Source organism: Dreissena polymorpha, chromosome 9 (genome assembly GCF_020536995.1).
Source record: "Dreissena polymorpha isolate Duluth1 chromosome 9, UMN_Dpol_1.0, whole genome shotgun sequence".
In the NCBI taxonomy this organism is placed as follows: Eukaryota; Metazoa; Mollusca; class Bivalvia; order Myida; family Dreissenidae; genus Dreissena; species Dreissena polymorpha.
The window spans coordinates 71,953,904-71,973,542 of NC_068363.1; positions in this window are offsets into that span (position 1 = coordinate 71,953,904).

The window sequence follows — 19,639 nt, forward strand, 5'->3', positions numbered from 1 at the left end:
ACTGCGCTGTATTATTATAAATTATGATCGGTGCAATTAAATTATTGAAACGTTTATCAGTAAATATGTGTTCATCACTGAGTTTTACAGGTATGTATTTACACTGTGACCTTAACATTTAACAAAGAAGAATGTTAGTTATCGCCATTGTGCGGATCCTCCTTATTGGAATAAGGATAAGGAATCGTTTCTTTTTTCTAATTCAAGCTTGACATGTTTGATTCACAATTTAAAAAAAATACATATTAAGTTTATTCAAAACAAAAACAAAATCTGAACACATAAACTTTATGTATAACCATACATGTTTTTTTACTTCGAATATGTATTCTCCAGTTCCTTTTTCGAGGCTTAATAAGCATACGGAACCAGTTCCTTATTATGTATTCAAGCAAAATATAAAAATAGCTTTTTCTAACTTAAAACAGAGCTGTGAACATATGTGTACCACTTATAAATACAAATCAGTATATATGTACGTGTGCTATAAATGATATTCATTGCAATTCATTCGTCTTACTTTAAATTACTAAAAATGTCATAACCATATTGTGCCATATAAAATATGCATCATTGTATTTATAGGTTGTCTATTTAAAATATTGTGATAACTTTCTTCCTTGTGTTATTTATTCACAACCCAGTTCCTCGTTCGGTTTAAAAAGGGAAATACAGAGCAAATTCTTATCAAGTCAATTCAGGAACTGACATTCGCTGACTCAACAAATAAATTAAAATGAACCATCAAGTCGAAAACTCAATTGAGATTCGTTAGGAAATGTGTGTGATCAAAATACCTTTACACTACATTTCAACTTACTTTTGTTTAATGATAATCCAGTTTAGTTTTCGGTTTTAATATGCAATACGGAACTGGACATTTTTTCCTTATTCAAATCGAATAGCAACTGATATTTTCTACTCAAAAAGTACTTGTAATGAAACCAAATAATACAAATAACAATTATCATCGTATTTTTAGTTTTATATTAAATATGTGTATTTCAATATATTTCGATTTAGTATCTGAAAAATGATAACCCAGTTCTTTCTGATATTGAATAAGATATTGGAACTTCATTACCATCGAAACCATCGCCGTTTTGTTCATCATTAATCGTATATTTAGGATAAAAAGTTGCCGGGTATTCCGTATGTATGTATGATCGAGGTAACGCGTATTCGAACATTACAAATATTTGGGAAAACAAGCTATAAGTTCAAACCTCTCCAACGTATTTTGTGAAAAAAACGGCTGTTGAACGGAAGATGCATGTCACAGTCCGACAATTACACCAATATCTACAATGGAATACCGTTGTGGATGTTTCTTATTGACGCTTTGAATAAATACAAAATAGAATCTCATGTAAGTGTTATCTTAAATACAATCAGTGATTTCATTGATTAAAATCAGGCATTGAAGGATATATGTATAGATAATATAAAATGGGACTTTCGCACGTATCTGTGGAATATCGCTGGTATATATCCATCTGTGAATGCATCATACACATAAAAAAATCGTTAAATGTAGTTTTTTAAGTGGTTGCAAATGGTGAAATAAATGCAAACATCACCAATATTGTTATTGCGTTGTATCAAATTAAAAGTGTTTCTATTTGTGTGAAGTGTTTGTCGTTGGCAAACAAAATAAACACAGAGCAAAAAGCCGACATGTACGTATACATGTTGAAATATGATAGTGCACTTATTTTAACAACAAAAATATATGAAATTGACACTTATTTGGAGAACGGTGACAACCTATTGTCTTACTGTTTTGGATATGGCGATAAAACTAAGCGTTTTTTACCAATTTGAATATCCACTACTTGTGTTTTATCATCACGATATATCGTGGAAGAAATCCTCAGATGGAAAATTGCATTTGGGACAAACAATTATTTTTGACACCGACCAATATTATTTTCTCGACCAAGACAATGTTATGGTGTACAATCACATTTATGAAATTTATGTAAGTAGTATTTCGTCCTTTTGTTTAGTTGAATCAATATAACTACAAATATATCCTCTCCGTTGTCTGCATTAGTTTATCAATGTCAGATTTAGCTGTTTGTTTGATAATCTATGTATAAGCTGGTCAATTGTAAAAAAGGATTCCAGGTATCAATTGCATTATGCTTATGTGCTCACGTCTTTTTGCTCAGACGTTATATCTTGTCACTAGTGCCGGCAATATACCTCATGCATCTGCATCTTGTGTTGCCCTTGGACTTGTTCTTCACTTTTCAAGGCTGCTGGTGATGTTTGAGATAAACGTGTACACGTACCACATTTTTTACATGATCACTGCCACCAGAATTATAGCTGGAGGGACGAGACGGATGCAGTGTTTCAAATACCAATTATATTGTCCTCATCTCTCTAGATTCGTGGTTATGTAAAACTGTCGGAAGTAGTACATAATGATATATGGATGCGATAAAAACACACTGTTATATAAATGAAAAAAAAACATGCTTTTAATTACTTTTGTGACTCAGCTGGCATTCGTTATCGCTACAAATGTACCGATGTTTGTCAAAGTGGTCATTAATATAAGACAAAGTCAAATAATCCAAAGGCATGTCGCCAATAACAGAAACGAAATTTTCATATTTGTAAACTCTCTTCCCTTACTGGTTTAACATGGGTTTAACATGGGTATTCGGCTTAGTATATTCTTTGTCAGATCTTGACCCGTTTGCTTGTATATCTATAATATTTAATTTAAGTGAAGGTGTTTCCTATTCCTGCGTTTATTTGTAAAAGACGAATTCTGATTGATTTAAACAGATTACTTTAAACAGTCAAGTTACCGTCATTTAAATATAAGCAATAGTGAAACTCAAAAAAAGACAATGAAATCCAACAGAACGATTACAACAAATCTATATCTTGTTTCTGTGTATAATTGCTATTATATTTACATTTGTATTGTTAATATATAACTTGCTCAATGCAATCGTTTTATTGTGTATTGTTATTCTTTTTTTTAAATGATGTTACCATGCAAATGATATTGCATACGAAAATTACAACGTCAACGTGTTGCTTTCTTAATTAGACAGAACGCATGTTTTCTAAAAAAGCATTAAACATACTTTAAATAACAAAACAACCCGCAAAAAGTATTTAGCAAATTAGAACATCAAGCAAATTAGAACAATCAGCATAGACTAACGATCATTAATATTATTAAGCTAAATTATGCGTCCAAAAAGATATTACCAACTACATCCTCCTCCCATTTGTTTTTCGCGTTTTTACCTTCCTTCTGTCAGTCGTTCTCGTTCTTTTTTGTGGAGCATAATAATGGAAGTATTGAAAACATTCTGATGAATCTTTACATACACAGTGCGTTTTTCGGAAGTTGAATGTACAGCAAATATACCTCATCTTCATAGTTAAGAAGCTATTGCCATTCGAAACTGTGTACATTGACAGAGTAAAAAAGAGTGAAGATTTTAGCTCTTACACATTTTTTAGTAGCTTAATATTTGTTATAGGATTATTTCGCTATGACCACTACGTAAATAAATCCAAATTAATGCGTCACAACTGCCATTATTTCCAAAGCTGCACTATGATGTCAGACATTGGGTTTGAAACAACAACTAGAAGATATAAATAGTAATTAGATACAAGAAAGATCGGATCAGGATCAATGAGTCATTGGCATATGTTTCAGAAAAAAAAATCAAATAAATGGACAGTAATTTTTACCAGAAAAATGTTTTTAATCCCTCCGGAATTTGCAAATTGTATACCCAAAGTCAAATTACCTTTGACAAAAAGTGATCGACGTATGTTATTAATATAACAAAAACATCGTTGAGGTGAACGCTCAAGTAACCTGCCGCATGGCGACTCGTTCTAATAAGGCTGTTATCCTTCTGAAAATATGCAGATGCTATAATGTATAAATGCGATCGCGAACAAATATATAATAAAGCAGTCAAATGCATTTTTTTTCATTCGTTTATACTTGAATATGGTTTATAACGTTAACAATCCAGAATCAAAACTTCGAAAGTTATTAATTGTTAACCTAGCAGCATTTGGAAGCATTTTTGATGAGATTTTTTAACAGACACATCATACATTTTGACAAGGGCATGCGAGTAATGCAGACTTTCTCTATCAAATACGATAGTCACGGAATTATAAAAACGTGAATGGAAAAATGATTATTAACTTAATTTCATTAATTAATTCAATTTTAAGCAGGCTTCTAATGTAGATCTACGAACAAATGTATACGAATCAAACACGTTTTAATCTGTTGAACTTCAATTTCGAAAACAATGTACCCAAAGTTTTTGCTATCAAAATATCCACTCTGTGTTATGCATTTGTTGTTCTGATCTAATGGCAAAAAACGTTTCTAATATTCTATTGGCTACTTTGAACGGCTTAAATCTGAATAATACAGCTACTTTGTAAAAGTGCATATTATGTCGTCAAGCATAATCAACTTAAACAAGGAAAAAAAAAACAATTTACGATTGCAATCAGCTCAATACTACAATGCATACCAAGGAACTGGGCTAAACTCGGAAGCATAGGATCAGAAGTGATGCATCGACGTGTAATATTTACAAATATGCCGTTTCTATATTATTAAGATTTTGCAATAGCTTAATAAAAAAACATTTACAGATTTACAATTAATACATGTAAAAATACCATATTTAGAACACACTCTGTAGAGGGACACGTTTTTCTAAATAAAACCTAATTATCAAATCTTATTTAATGATCTTCGTAAGTTCAAGAATAAGGAAAGTGCATAGGACATACAACAACTTACGAACAATTCTAAGATTTCTGCATTATTCAACTTCTTTGTGAAACATTTCTTATGTTTTTACGTCTAATATCAAGTGTTAATATATGTGATTTCTTATATATTTAGACATTCTTGTTTTCAAATTAAAAGTTGTCTAATAGCATGAAATTGAACCTTAAAAAATAAAAATAAATTTTCTAATAATCTGTGTTTGTAGGCAAACACAACGATTTGGAAAGTATAAAACAAATAAAGGACGTCATCACTTGAAAACGTTTTTGATTTCCCTATAAATAACTTGTATGAAATAATCTGAAATATATGTTTGTCATTCAAAAATTTCACTATATTTTTTACGCTGTACTAATGTTCGTGACATATTTTTTGCAATCTTTATGAAAATAACGATTATCTTACTACAATAGTAGTTTCTGATAAAAGAAATGGGTACAAATTTTTCATCATAATGACCAAGTATGTGGTTTGCTTACGTTAATGCCTTTATTAAAGAGATATAGAGCATGTTATGTGAGTTTTGGATACAGATCAAGTTTATCATGCGAGTGCGAGGCTTAGAACCATGTTAGCGCGAGGCTTGTCGAGCGCTTATATAGTTCGAGCCGACTATGATAAACCTGGTCTTTATCCAAAACTCACATCATGTTCTATGTATTATATTTTGTCCTCTCTTTTCCCTTTAATATTCATAAAATATCGGATTTGTTGATGATTTTATGTTTTCAAAATTGACCGAAAATATTCTCAACTTTTGGAAAAAAAGCAAATCTTTGCTAAAAATAGCGATAGTATAAATCTTAATTTTATACGATCGTTGTTTTACTATCGATTTTCATCTTGCGATAGGTTAAACATCGATACCTTACGGAATCCTGATAGTGCCATCTATAATATTGCCCTTCTTTCATCAAGGGCGACAATAGACACACGAAGTGAAACACGATATTTTTCGCGAAAGTCGGGGCGACGCACGATATTTTGCGCGACAGTCGCGGCGACATACGACAAATTTAACACGCTATATCGCCCGTGTGTAGGTAGCTCAAAGGGCGATATATCGTGCTAAATATATCGTGCGTCGCCGCGACTGTCGCGCAAAGTATCGTGCGTCGCCGCGATTGTCGAAAAAAAGAGAGAAGAGAATCGTGCGTCGCCGCGACTGTCGCAAAAAATATCATGCGTCGCCGCGATTGTCGAGAAAAATATCGTGTATCGCTTTGTGTGTCGTGTCTCGCGCTCAAAGGGCGACACTACACACACGAAGCTACACTCGATATTTTTGCGCAACAGTTGCGGCGACGCATGAAATTTTATTTTTCAAATAATGCCCATATTATCCGAATCTCGTGTAATTGAAGACCGCGACACTAGACTCACGAAGCGATACTCGATATTTTGCGCGACAGTCGCGGCGACGCACGATATTTTTACTGTTCAAATATCGCTGTAATAATATTGCCTGTCCACTGTCGCGTTTTTTTAAACGTTGTTATAGTATTTTTTAACCATTTTTATCACTATTGCTGCCGTCGACACACTTATAAAAGAATATTCTATAATTAGTAACCGGGTACAAATTAATTGATTTTCATAATAATTTATATATATATATATATATATATATATATATATATATATATATATATATATATATATATATATATATATATATATATATATATTTATATATTGACAAGGATATATGTGTTGAACTATTCAGAAATTTGAACAATCGAGTAAAATTTATATTAATTTTAAGATAATATATCATTATAACCAGTATCACTTTCAATAGCATTGCAGATTTGTAAATAACGTTTAACTTCAAGTTAGACATCAGTACATGTGTAATCATCATGTGTAGGTTATCCAGATAATTGACGAGCAACATAACTTTCCAGTCTATTGATACAAATTATAGTATATGTTAATTAAACGGCATTTTTGTTGCTGGTATTTTTTACCTTTTAAATACATTTTATAATGTTAGAATCAAATAATTATCGGCATAAATAAATCTGCATACATGTAGTATACTTTATTTGTAAACTTGAATCATGCGGTTTAAAAAATCGATTTAATATAAGTTTCTCATCGAAAACATATATTCATATGCTACTTGGCAAGGGCTTTTGTTTGGACCACAGTAATCAACTATGAAACAATTTCTCTCTAACTATGTTTTATTCAGAATATATTTTCTACATGGAATGTACCAATTCAACTGGAATATAATGGAATGAATTAATGACATTAATCATCATTAACTTATATTATTCACGATGAGGCTACGAGTATAACGAACAATTGTTCTAAATGTCAACCGTTGGCATTTCGCAATGATTCAGAAATGCGGTCTGTTTGTTCCTTTGGTTCAAATCCGTTCACACGGAACCCATTTGCATTAAATAGAAGCACATTTGTTCACAAAATAATTGCTTACAACGATATAGGAATTTAGACCCCAAGTATTTTAACCGCTACACGTTCGTCATATAGAGAATACTAGGTTAGCGTTGAAAACAGAGAAGTTTATGTTGCGAGGCTTAGAACGCCGGGAGCGCGAGCCTTGGCGAGCGCTTTCGGTGTTCGAGCCGAGCAACATAAATTTCCCTGTATTCAACACTAATCCTAGTATTCTATTTATCCCATTTGATTTTTGTCAACGTGACATTTAACATAAATAGATCTAATGACATTAACAATAATTTTAATTTAGCCTTAAAAGCGCTTAAAATCGAATCGAATGTAACCATGCGTAGTGATATAAATGTATTTGTTCTTGTACGCAAAATAGTCTTAAAAAAATTCATACACAAACTGTAAAACAAGTAAAAATATCACCATATGCATCGATTCAATTTTACGCAGTATGCGAATTGTAACACATTACGACCGCGAAACGAAGATTTTACTTTACTATAATTAATTTTATTTTCGAAAGAAAATGATCAAACTCCAATATGGCGGCGATTGCTCCCTACAAAATAATGTCGATGTCAACATACATGCACACCATCGACGACCTTGACAATTTCAACGAGTAAACAGGCAATTGCAGCGACTGACAATTTATTCGACTTAATATACAGGGCAAAACGTTTTCCGACTTCAGACGACGAATTTAAGGACGCGCAGAACGTGTTTTTATATAATGTTATGGGTATGCCGTGTGTGATCCGATGCATCAATGGCGCCCATGTTAAAATCATTTCCCCGAGAACAGGGCACGACAAAAGTACAAACAAAAACAAAAACACGTTCGAACTAGTATCTTACCTTTAATTATCCTTTAAAATCCATCTAATAATCCATTTAACTCAATAATTGACGAATTTGCAACTAGGGTCTTTAATAATTACTTTAGCATAGTTAAATAAAGACATTTTTGCCCTCCTATCACTTTATTCAAATGAGTTTACGAACTCAATAAACATTTTTCTTCGTCACACGCTACTTCATGTACTCTATGTACATTACTGCTGTTAAAATGAACCGGAGCAGTTTATCAAATAATAGCCGTTGGTAAACTCGGTTGCATTTGCAGATTTCTGCATACAAACATAATTATGTTTAAACTTGCACAATGTTTTATATGTCTGTGGTAAATGCCCTTATTGTACAAGAAAATAATTTAATATATAAATACACAAAGAATGGAAAACATTCCATTACACAACATATACATGAGTGGATAATAACCGTTTACAAAATGGGACGTTCCGAATGCCAGTGTGGTGCTATTTTTACCATCTTATACTTTACAGAGCTAGAGCTCAAAGCCTAACGAAAATTAAATCGGAAAGCAAATATTGCAGATTATTTATGAATTGTGCGATAGTTGTATGGCTTGTTGTACATTCTTAAACGTCAAAGGTATATGCATGGATTATAAACAATGCACAGTAGACTCTACAAGAAATAAGGAAAATGTGATAAATTTACAATTCAAATATGTCGATATACAGTACATGTACATGTGAAATAAGTCGCGTTTATAATAAATCGTCAATTTTTTGGGGGGAAAATGACGCAATAAGTATGTCATTCTATAACGCCATCAATCAGCTGATTCATTATACGGATGGCGAAAAATTATGTCATATGACTAGATTTAAAGGTTGAAGGTCTCAAAATTTTGAAGCTAAAGTTTTCTCGACTTTATTTCTTATGAAAAATCATTCAGTGGTAAATTAAAAAGTAGTTCGTTCACGCGACAGGTATATCCCACAAGGTTGAATACAGGCCAGTATATTTCATAAGGTGTTATACCGTCAATGTCGCGTTGAAAATGGGATAAAAATAGGTGTCACCAAGCAGCCAGGTGAATAAACGCGGTTCTCTTACTGTTTAATGCATGGTCAATATAGTGTTATTTATCATGCCGGCCTCCAGTTTTATTAAATGAAAGCTAAAAGGTAACACATCATTTCACCATTCGCACCGAGTGGTCAATGCGAGTCTTATAGTAGACTGATCTTTACATTTAATAATTATACAGATTTATGCAATAAAACATTCTAGGCAAAACTACTAGAATATTTCAAAACAGCATTACGACTTTAGTACGCCTTTTTTTTATTTATATCAATGTGCTATTTTGGCCAGCATATTAACAATTTTCCAAAAGTCCCTATAGCAATAAAACAAAAATAATAAAAGTTGCTGTATGACAAGCTTTTTGTAATATCCGTTATTTGACAAATAGTTATCTTTTTTATATTAAAATTACGCTCAATTAACACAATTGACAGTGTACACGTTAATTAATTCCTTTATAAATAAAAATGACATTCAATTGGTTATCGTATCCTTAAAATATTACAATGTGCTGATGAATCGGTTAATTAATATTGATGATAATTAGAGACCACGCTATGGGATCATTCGCCATTTCGATATAAAGGTTTATTTATCGCTCTGCTTGATAGGCATCAATTACGTTATGAACTCCGATATATTATAATGTATGCTTTGGGTCAAACTATAAGTGCTATACTTAAACTAAAATTAACACAATTCTAGCATTTCTTCATCTTCGCACTCTTCTAGTACTTCTTAAAATAGAAATGTGACGGATAATCTTGTTTAACAAAATGTTGCCCCATCTAATTTATATTTATAGTTGCTCCGTCTGGACATTTAAGAGCGAATAAGATCTACTTTTACAAGAAAGTTGCACCCCCTCTAAAACTAACCATAACCTTAAAATTAGACAGGCGACCCTTACACACAACACTTCGTCATATATTTGCCCCGTACAGGTACGAGTGTATGTGGATGATGTACATACAAAATAATGTTTCTGACAAGTACTTGTGAAATCCTAGGGCTTATGATTCAGCGAGTGCATAACCTTATGGATCACAGGCTGACTAAATGATTGGCTATTAAGATAGCAATACATTGTTATTACTCGAGTGTAATACGCAAATGGCAGATCACTTATAACGAAATGTTTCCTGCGTCATAGAAAACGGGGAAGCGTTATTGGGGTTGTTTTAATAATAATGTATACAACATTCTGAACGTCTATTCGACATTTATGAAAAAAGGAAGCACCCACAGATCACGAATGAAGCTCGTTGAGATTGTCCGATATCGGGTAAAAAGTTAAGCAACAATATAAAAAGCAAATTCCCAGCTCATTGTCAGTTTTTTATTGCGTATGTATCACGCTAAGCAAACATTGCGATGTCCGGAATGCACCCGATTTGGATCATTATTTGGGTTTCGTTTTTGCTGCTTTGGTTGGAATGTTCAGCTCAGGAGAACATTTCGTCTGCACAAACAACCGTTAATGACGCTTATTATGCAACAGGAAATATAAGTGCAAGAAAGAAACTTGTACTGCAACTGCGTAAGCTGATTATTAAAAAGCAGCTAGAAACATGTCCGTACACACCGCTGTGTACTAACAATGCAACACTAACCCATATACATTGCTCGTGTTGTCAGAAATGCAGCTGTGATGCAACATCATGTGGAAAAGAAGGAAACTGCTGTGTTGATATCATCGATGACGCATATTTTGATGTTAACGAAGATATCAGCGTTTCTTCACAATAATGCATCGCATTTACGTTCGGTCTGAAATACGCATATTATGGGCACTTTGGGGTAACTTCTTGTCCATTGCATGTTGAGGCCAAAAATACACGCTTATGCAAGCAAACATACACTCAAAGTGTAAATCTGTCATGGCTTAAGCGAAAACAAGTAAGCATATTTTGAACCAATACTGACATGAAACAACTTTTCAGATGTTAGTAACAACGCGAGTTATTTATTCTCTACAGCGGTGGAAAACGATGAGTGTCATATTAAATTCTTTACGAATGAAACTCAGTACGACTTCGAATTCGGAAAATGCTATCCATTAATACACGAATGCAACGTTACGGGCAATTGGGCATCATATGACGCTGAAATAGAGCATGCTTGCCAAATTTTCAGATCACCTCTTCTTCCTGTAGATAACACAATTATTCCTTCAATAATTTATGAAACCAGATTTCGAAATATATCCTGTCTTCTCTGCAATGGATTGCATGAAACGCAAGCATTAACAAACTGTACACGAACCCGGCGTATTAATGATTTTAGTATATTATTGAATGTTAGGAAGGAACAGCCATCTACCGATATACACGTACATGTAAGTTTAATAGCATACATAAACGAGATAATAATTTCGAAAAAAATGTATTATTAATTTGGGTTGTGCGTTTGTAAAATAAAAACGTGTTTAACCTTTCGATCATCCTTGGTTAGATTTATTCATCCGTATATGACCGTATCAATTTATACGAACAATAGTTATTTTCCAGCTAAATTTATGACACACTGAGGTTTATCAATAATTGCTTTCGCTATGAAAACATTCGATGAGTTTGTAAATTCATTTCATTTTTATTTTTAGAATTAAGTATTTTGTGCCGAAAGGAAAACACTGGTAAATGGAATATGCATTTTCCAATTTGAAAGTTACACCGATATATTAATACGACTACCGTTGCGGATTTTTCCAACAGAACAAGCAGAAAAATCAGAAATAGAAGCACATTTGAAAGAAATCATGTGGGCTATCAGTGATTTACTAAATCAACATCAGGCTTTGAGTAATATATGTATAGAATATAAATGGTGGGGCATACGTACTCATGTCTCCAATCTCGAGGATATAAATTCTTCAGTGACACCAATACAAAACACATCATTAGATATTATTTTGAAAGTTGGCGTAAATGGTGTGATTTACTCAAACATAACCAGTGTATTTACGTAATTATTTCAGAATAAATATCTAAATATATGTCCGAAATGTATGACATTAGAAAACCGATCGGGAACGGACGAAAATAGCGATGTGTTCATTAACAAGGTAAAATATGACAGTGATCTTCTTTCGCAAACCCGAACATACGAGAATGGCACGACTTTTGAGTACGGGGACAAACTTCGTACACTTTCGATTACTGTTATGGATATGATAATGAACTAAGCGTGTTTGACCACTCTGAATGTCCACTTATAGCGTTGTTCCATCGTAGCATACCGTGGGGGAAATTATTCGACGACATACTGCGCATTGGCGAAATAATCATTTTAAAAACCGAACATACTATTTTCTGGATCAAGAAACTGTGGCGGTGTGTATCAATAGCACCATGTTATTAGATATAGCTCACCAAATGTATGGTTACAAATCTATTATTTCGTTAGTTTGTATAGGGTTATCGCTATTGGTTTTAGCTATAAGTTTAATTATCTACAGTATGGTTGGTCAACTACGTACATGAATTCCAGGCATAAATGCTATGTTGCTTATATGTTCTTTGCTGCTGGCTCAGACGGTGTACCTCATCAGTAGCATCGTAAATGTACGTCATCAATCCGCACCCAGTGTTGCACTCGGTATTGTTCTGCACTTTTCGTGGCTGATGGTGATGTTTGAGATGAACGTGTGTACGTATCACATGTTTTACATGCTCGGATTGACCAGACTGACGACCGGGAGAACGGGGTTGATGCGTTGTTTTAAGTATCAACTGTATGCCGCGTTATCTTCGTCTCTTTGGGTTTGCATCAATGTTACATTTTCGAAAAATACTGAATAATGATACAGGTTATGGAAATGTACACTGCTATATCAATGAACAAACTATAGTTTATATAACTTTCGCGCTCCCCGTAGCATTCGTTATTAAAACAAATGCACTGATGTTTGTAAAAGTGGTTATTAATATCTGACGAAGTCAAAGCATTAAAAGGCATGTAGCAAATGACATAAATGAAATTTGCATATTTGTGAAACTATCCACCCTTACTAGCTTTACAAAGGTATTCGGCTTAAGTTATTCAATAACCAATCTTAGCCCGTTTGCATATATATTTATCATATTGAACGCAAGCCAAGGAGTGTTCCTTTTCTTTTCATTTATTTGTAACATACGAGTGATGGGTGTTTTGAAAAAAAACACTTCAATCGTTCGAGCACTACCGTAACTGCAAACAATAGTTTTACGTCAAAAAGTGCAATACAGTCCAATAAAACGAACACATCAGTTCTTTAGACAAATAATAGTTTGAATTATTGTCATGTTCGTCTTATTCATTTCTATATTGTTATTGTTAAATATAAGTTTATTGCACTTTTTGACTTTACTTTGTATAGATAGAACATTTGATTATTTTTGAAAAAAAAACAACAGTTTATAGTACAATTATATAATTGTATATAACTATATATGTATACGTTGAGGAACAAGCTGGGGTAAGTCAGAAAGTATAGAAAATATTTTTCATTAAAAAGTGCAAGGTTTCACATCTCAATTTATAAAAACACGTAAACATCTCAACTGTGCATTTAATATGTTGTGTGAAGTAGATTAAGTATCTCATGATAATGAGTTCAGATACTTAATGTCAAACGTGTTGGTTAGACCCAACAAAAGCGCGTGTTAAATAATAAACTTAATTATGACAAAGTTTACCATGTATGTTCGGTGAAATGCACAACAACTATTTTAGTCCCCTTTTTCTTGGCGATGTTTTAAAGTATACTGTTTACAAATATGTTCATAGAGAACTATCATTTATTGTCGTAGAATGTAAACCGTTTTTTTGTTTAGATGCCAGTAGTTGTGAAGAATAACAAATTAGTCTTGATATACGTGAACGGTATTAGTAATCAACATAAACTTCTTAGTATATATACGTTAATGTGAAATCAAAATAACTCTGCTTATGAAATATATTATGTGTTTTCTATGTATACTTATTTGTAACGTAGTTGGTATTTATAAATTAATAAGTGAAGAATAGTATTAATAAATCTTTAATCACAACAATCATAATTTCATTAATAGGATTCTTGAATTTTGAAGATTATTTATAGATGTTTAATTAAATATAAGGACTATAATGTAATAGATGTTTAATTATGGAGAAAATAATGGTTTAAATACAATTAAAGACTATTAATTTAAATATTTTCCAAATCATAAGAGAACGTAACTAAGTTAAAATTAAAATGTACCACGGTTATCACGGTGCAAATCAAAACGTCGCTGCCTATAGGTATATACTTTAAAATGTCAAACAAGATTAGTTATGAAACAAAGTCTGAATATACTTATCTTGAAAAGCCATCAAAATTATTCGTGGACATGGTCGAAAAAGATAATTTCTGTCAAGCACCTGCCGACCGCTTCATTGGATCGGAACATAAGAGAGTCGGTCAACCGACATATTTATAATGGCATATCAGAAAACGTATAAAGCCTGTTTGGTCAGTTTTGATTTTTCATTTTCAAAAATGGTGGTCTAAGTTTGACATTCGAGTAGAGCAGTCACGTTTTCTTGTCGTGGCGGCCATATTGGCAAGCGTTGTATAACCAAATATTCAACAGAAATAAATCGCGATAAAAAGAGAAATGAACTTTGTTTGTTACTGTGTGTTCTCCACGAACAATGTGTAATTACGTTACAAATTTTAAGAGCATTACATCTTTGTTAAAAGTACTAACGTGAAAAACATACAAAATGTTACAGATTTATTTTGGAAGATAAAATCAACTACAAACAATTGGTGTTCTCAAGTAAAATTGCTCCTTTATTTCTTACGCTGACATGCTTTGTGGATGTAAAGCGTTGAAAACGTGAAACTGTTACAACCGTTTGTATACAATAAGTACAAGTCTTGGCATGTTGATTAAGTTAGTCGGTTATTCTTTTGTAATAGTATTAAGTCCTTTGAAATGCCGTTTTTTAGTTAAATGAAGCATGCACAGTTTCTGAAGAGTATTTAAAACGTAAGTCCATCACTTGACAGATTACAACATTGAAACGGACCGAAAGAAGCTCAAGAAGCAGGACTTGTTGAAAATCAAAAATGCTTTTAATGTAATCGGATAGAAAAACATGCGTCTTTTAATTTTTCTCAATTCTGCTCATTTTTTATAATAACAAATCTGCGAAATTGTTATTTTTTAGAGGTTTATACTGCGTTATACGAGTTTATTCTTTTCATGGGTATATATATTGCGACGTCGACACGCTGTTTATTTATAGTATTAATTGTCCATCTTTTGTATTGTATTTATCCATTATATATAATATATTTTATAAATTAAATTATATTCAAGTTTTTTATACGTGTGTCTGGTTCATTTATGTTAATGTACAAGTATGAACATTATTAATGGCGAAACCTTTATCTTTGTATAACTTATTTTACAATGCACGCCTTATATCATGTAAAATAATACAGTTGTAAGCTTAGTGGCAAGTGGTTGCAAATGGTGAAATAAATGCAAACATCACCAATGTTGGTATGGCCTTGTATCAGGTTAAAAGTGTTTCTATTTGTGCGGAGCGTTTGTCGTTGGCAAACAAAATAAACACAGAGCAAAGTTCCGACATGTACGTATGCACGTTAAAATATGTTAGAGCACTTCTTTTAACAACAAACATATATGAAATTGACACTTATCTGGAAAATGTGACACACTAGTTTCTGGCTGTTAGTTGATGCGTGTTAGTAATTTCATTTCATCGTGCCTCAAAAAGTTGTAACTCTGTTGCTCTGGTCTCCTTTCAACCTTTGAGTAATAAAATAGTAATTAAATTGAATGCGTTTTAATTCCCTTTATTACTGCTTAATTCGAGTTGCAATGCTATGAGGTTACATTTTATTTACACGTATATGTATCATGAATATTGCTTGACCAAGTGTGAGGTTGAGCGCTCATTAACTGGTTTAAACCCCCAATGCTTAGCATTGACCGTTCCAAGGCTGTGACCCCAGCTTTATTCTACTATGTGTATATGTTGTTTCGTTTTGTGCCGTGCTGTACCGTTTTGGCAATTGGTTCCTTGCCATGAATAAAGGACCACAGAGGTGTGTATGATAAAACTGCAATACTGCTGCAGCCTCTGGAGTTTCACTTCTTCATATTCATTACTAAGTTTGACAAATATGTGTTTAGTTTGAGAAAAGCAAATCATTTTTAATCAGTTGACTTTTGATGCATTTCAAAAAAAATTATATACAGGTGCTGTGTCACAAAGCGTATTTAACAACTGACAAATAATTGCGTAAAGTCGCCTTTAATTGACCAGCTGAATATTTTGTTTTAATTTAATGTGTTTGTCTGTATAATGAGATACAGATCAGAGATGAATCAGTTACGAAATAAATTAAGTTGTTAAATAGTTTTTGTTTTCAAACTTACTATCAGCATGTTATTAACAACTGTAACGGTTTGGTATTTCTTTAAGTAGTTCGACTGAAGAGGTAACATGTATTTTTAAACAAGATTCCCTTTCAGTAGGAACATTATGACCTGTCATGATCAGATTATTCACCATTAAGTCTCCGAACAATCAGTAAAATGGCTGATTTTGGCATTTCGCGCGCTAGTCATTAACTGTGCAGTCTTAAAATGATCTTATTTGGAATAATGTAGAAGACAACATTAACATGTTAACGTTCTATTATGATATTGGACGAAATTTGCACATATCGGTATAATTGAGAATAACGACATATTATTCCTAAATGCTCAACGTTTTGCACCATTAAATAAGTATTGAAGTAAAATGTAAACATTCATGAACTTACTAACAATGTCATAGCTATTGGCTTGTTTGCGATAAAAAGCAATAAGAAATTGTATTACAACAGTTTCAACACCATTCCTTCATTTCTTCATTATTTTAGCACATCATGACAAAGAGCTATGTACAGAGCTTAACAGTGCATGTGTAGTGGTGTATATAGACATGTGCAGGCTGGTCTATTGTAAAGGAAAACACGCCGCAAGTGCAACAAATTTTTAACAAACACATCACGTCAGCCTAAACAAACGTCTGCTATCATATAAAGACCATCTTATCACAATATTTCGCAATATTTTTTTAAATATACCCATTTAAACAGGCCCATATTCGGAAAAAGGGAAATAAAACATGACACACACGATAGGTTTGAGATATATGTGTGAACATAGCAATGAGCTAACTGATATGATATTTGACAACCGAGAACGGATACATCTTTAGTATATTGTTAATCGTTATCAAATGTGTTGAAACGCAGCATGAATTGTGCTTGTGTATAACTGTTTTCGTGTGATTTGTATTATATTCTACTATGTTCAGTTAAACTGTTATTTTGAAGAATCAATTATGATGATTTACTTACGACGGTCTGATAAGCCATACACTATAAAGGTAAGCTTAGACGAAATATATGTCAGAAAAGGCAACGCATACGAAAATAATGTTGTAAACACATATTTGTCTTGTGCAATGTTCAAAATTTAATTTAACTCAAAACTAATCAGTAGGTAGTTGGTATATATTTGGTTTTTGTATTAATGTTAAAGTTATCCCCACAACGCCTATTTTGGAATAAATGACGATGACATTTTTAAATCTTGTAGCCCAATCTTGTCTTCCTAGCTCAAATTTAATTTTCAATTTCATAAAGTCAGAATGTTAGTAAAATTGACCTTTACATCTAATATATTCATGCTTATTTTGGGGAGAAAATATGTAAACACATTACTTTATTGCATATAGATTAAACTATTTTCAACAACTTAAGTTGCTGTCTTAAGCCGATTTGTGATGATTACATTCATATCTTACTTGTATTTGCGTTCGATTTTAAAGTGTGCTAATTAAACACTGAACTACTACTATACCAGTACGCAATCGCCGATTGATTATTTATCAATTCGAAGTAATGTGTAGGGTTTTTGCTTTTATAAAACCAATAAAGGATATCTACATATATGTCAATAAATGGCAACAATGGGTTTATCGTTTTAAACCGATTTCAATTTTAAGAAATGAGTAATGTATATCATACATATTTTCATTTGTTTACTCCTCATTTTGCTGAATTACGTAGAATAATAAATTCGATGATGTATCAAATAAGTGCAATTTTACATTAATGACCATGTATTCTTATTAAATAAGTGACGTTGACTTTTATATCCTTTACGGGTTTGTTCAGGTATAGCTTTTCCGGCATATGCCATAGTTGCAGTGTATTAAAATTACATAGCAAACGCTCTCAACAACTTGACTATGTTGGTCACTATGAAACGATTCGTATGTGCATTTTATGGATTCATATATTAATTATCCGGTATTTTTAGCAGTTGTCTAAATTGTGTGAGAAAATATATGTACTTAATATGCGAGGCTACACAGACGTTGGGACAGTCGCGCTTTGCAAGGTCCAATACATATAAATAAATCACACTGGTAATCATTGAAGTTAGTTTCATTTGTATATCAGCAAACGATAGTTTTATAAAAGAACCAAACACTAGCAAATGCTTTAAGTAACAATACAATTTAAACCTTAATACACGATCTCAAATAAATGCTTATACAGTATCTTAATATGAATTTCATATCTTTGGTGAACTCTATAAATTTGTAACACCTTAATACATAACATGTTGGCCCGAGTTGAAATGCATTGTATGTAAAGGTATAACTTAAACTATATTGTTTTAAACGTTCTTTTAGAGAGCTTGACTAAAAGGTTAAATGTGTGGTTTGAAGCTTACTAGCCTAAACCTGACCAATTTGGAAAAGCTGTGATGTCAAACAATTACAGAAAAGTGGCTGAACTACTGTGCAATTCTATAGAGGTACGTAATGTTAACTGAAAATAACATTTTAAACTATTAAACTATTACACATGTCTGAGTAAGAAACATCCGATCAAGGTATTGTCATTATTGTGCTCAGTTCAGACCAATTGAGCGAAGGCGTTTCTTCAATACATTTTAGCATGAATCAATATATTATTGTTAAAAAATTGTTTATGTATAAAATCACACTATCTTTATCGACCCATACGTCTTTTAACCATCTAATCATTTATAACCTTCGCAGTCTCCACACGGGTGCGAATTCTAACTGTTTATATTAACAGTTCAACTTTGGAATATTCACATGTTCATGCCAACTGAAGATTTTTTAAGTGGCAGAGAGATATGGAGTGTCTTACGTAGTAACATTTCTTTCTGTCTTCGTGAGAAGGTGTCTTATTATGTCAAACCGTCGTGATATATTGTCCATATTTGTTTTTGTCTTGTCAAAATGTGGTGCTGACACGTCTTAATACAGATGTTTTTATGCCAAACCGTCGTGTTATCTTGTCCAAATGTTATATTGAATTGTCGAAAAACATTCTAATTATGTCAAACCGTCGTGTTATCTTTTCCAAATGTGATGTCGACTTGTCAAAACACAGTCTTATTATGTAAAACAGTAATCTTGTCCAAATGT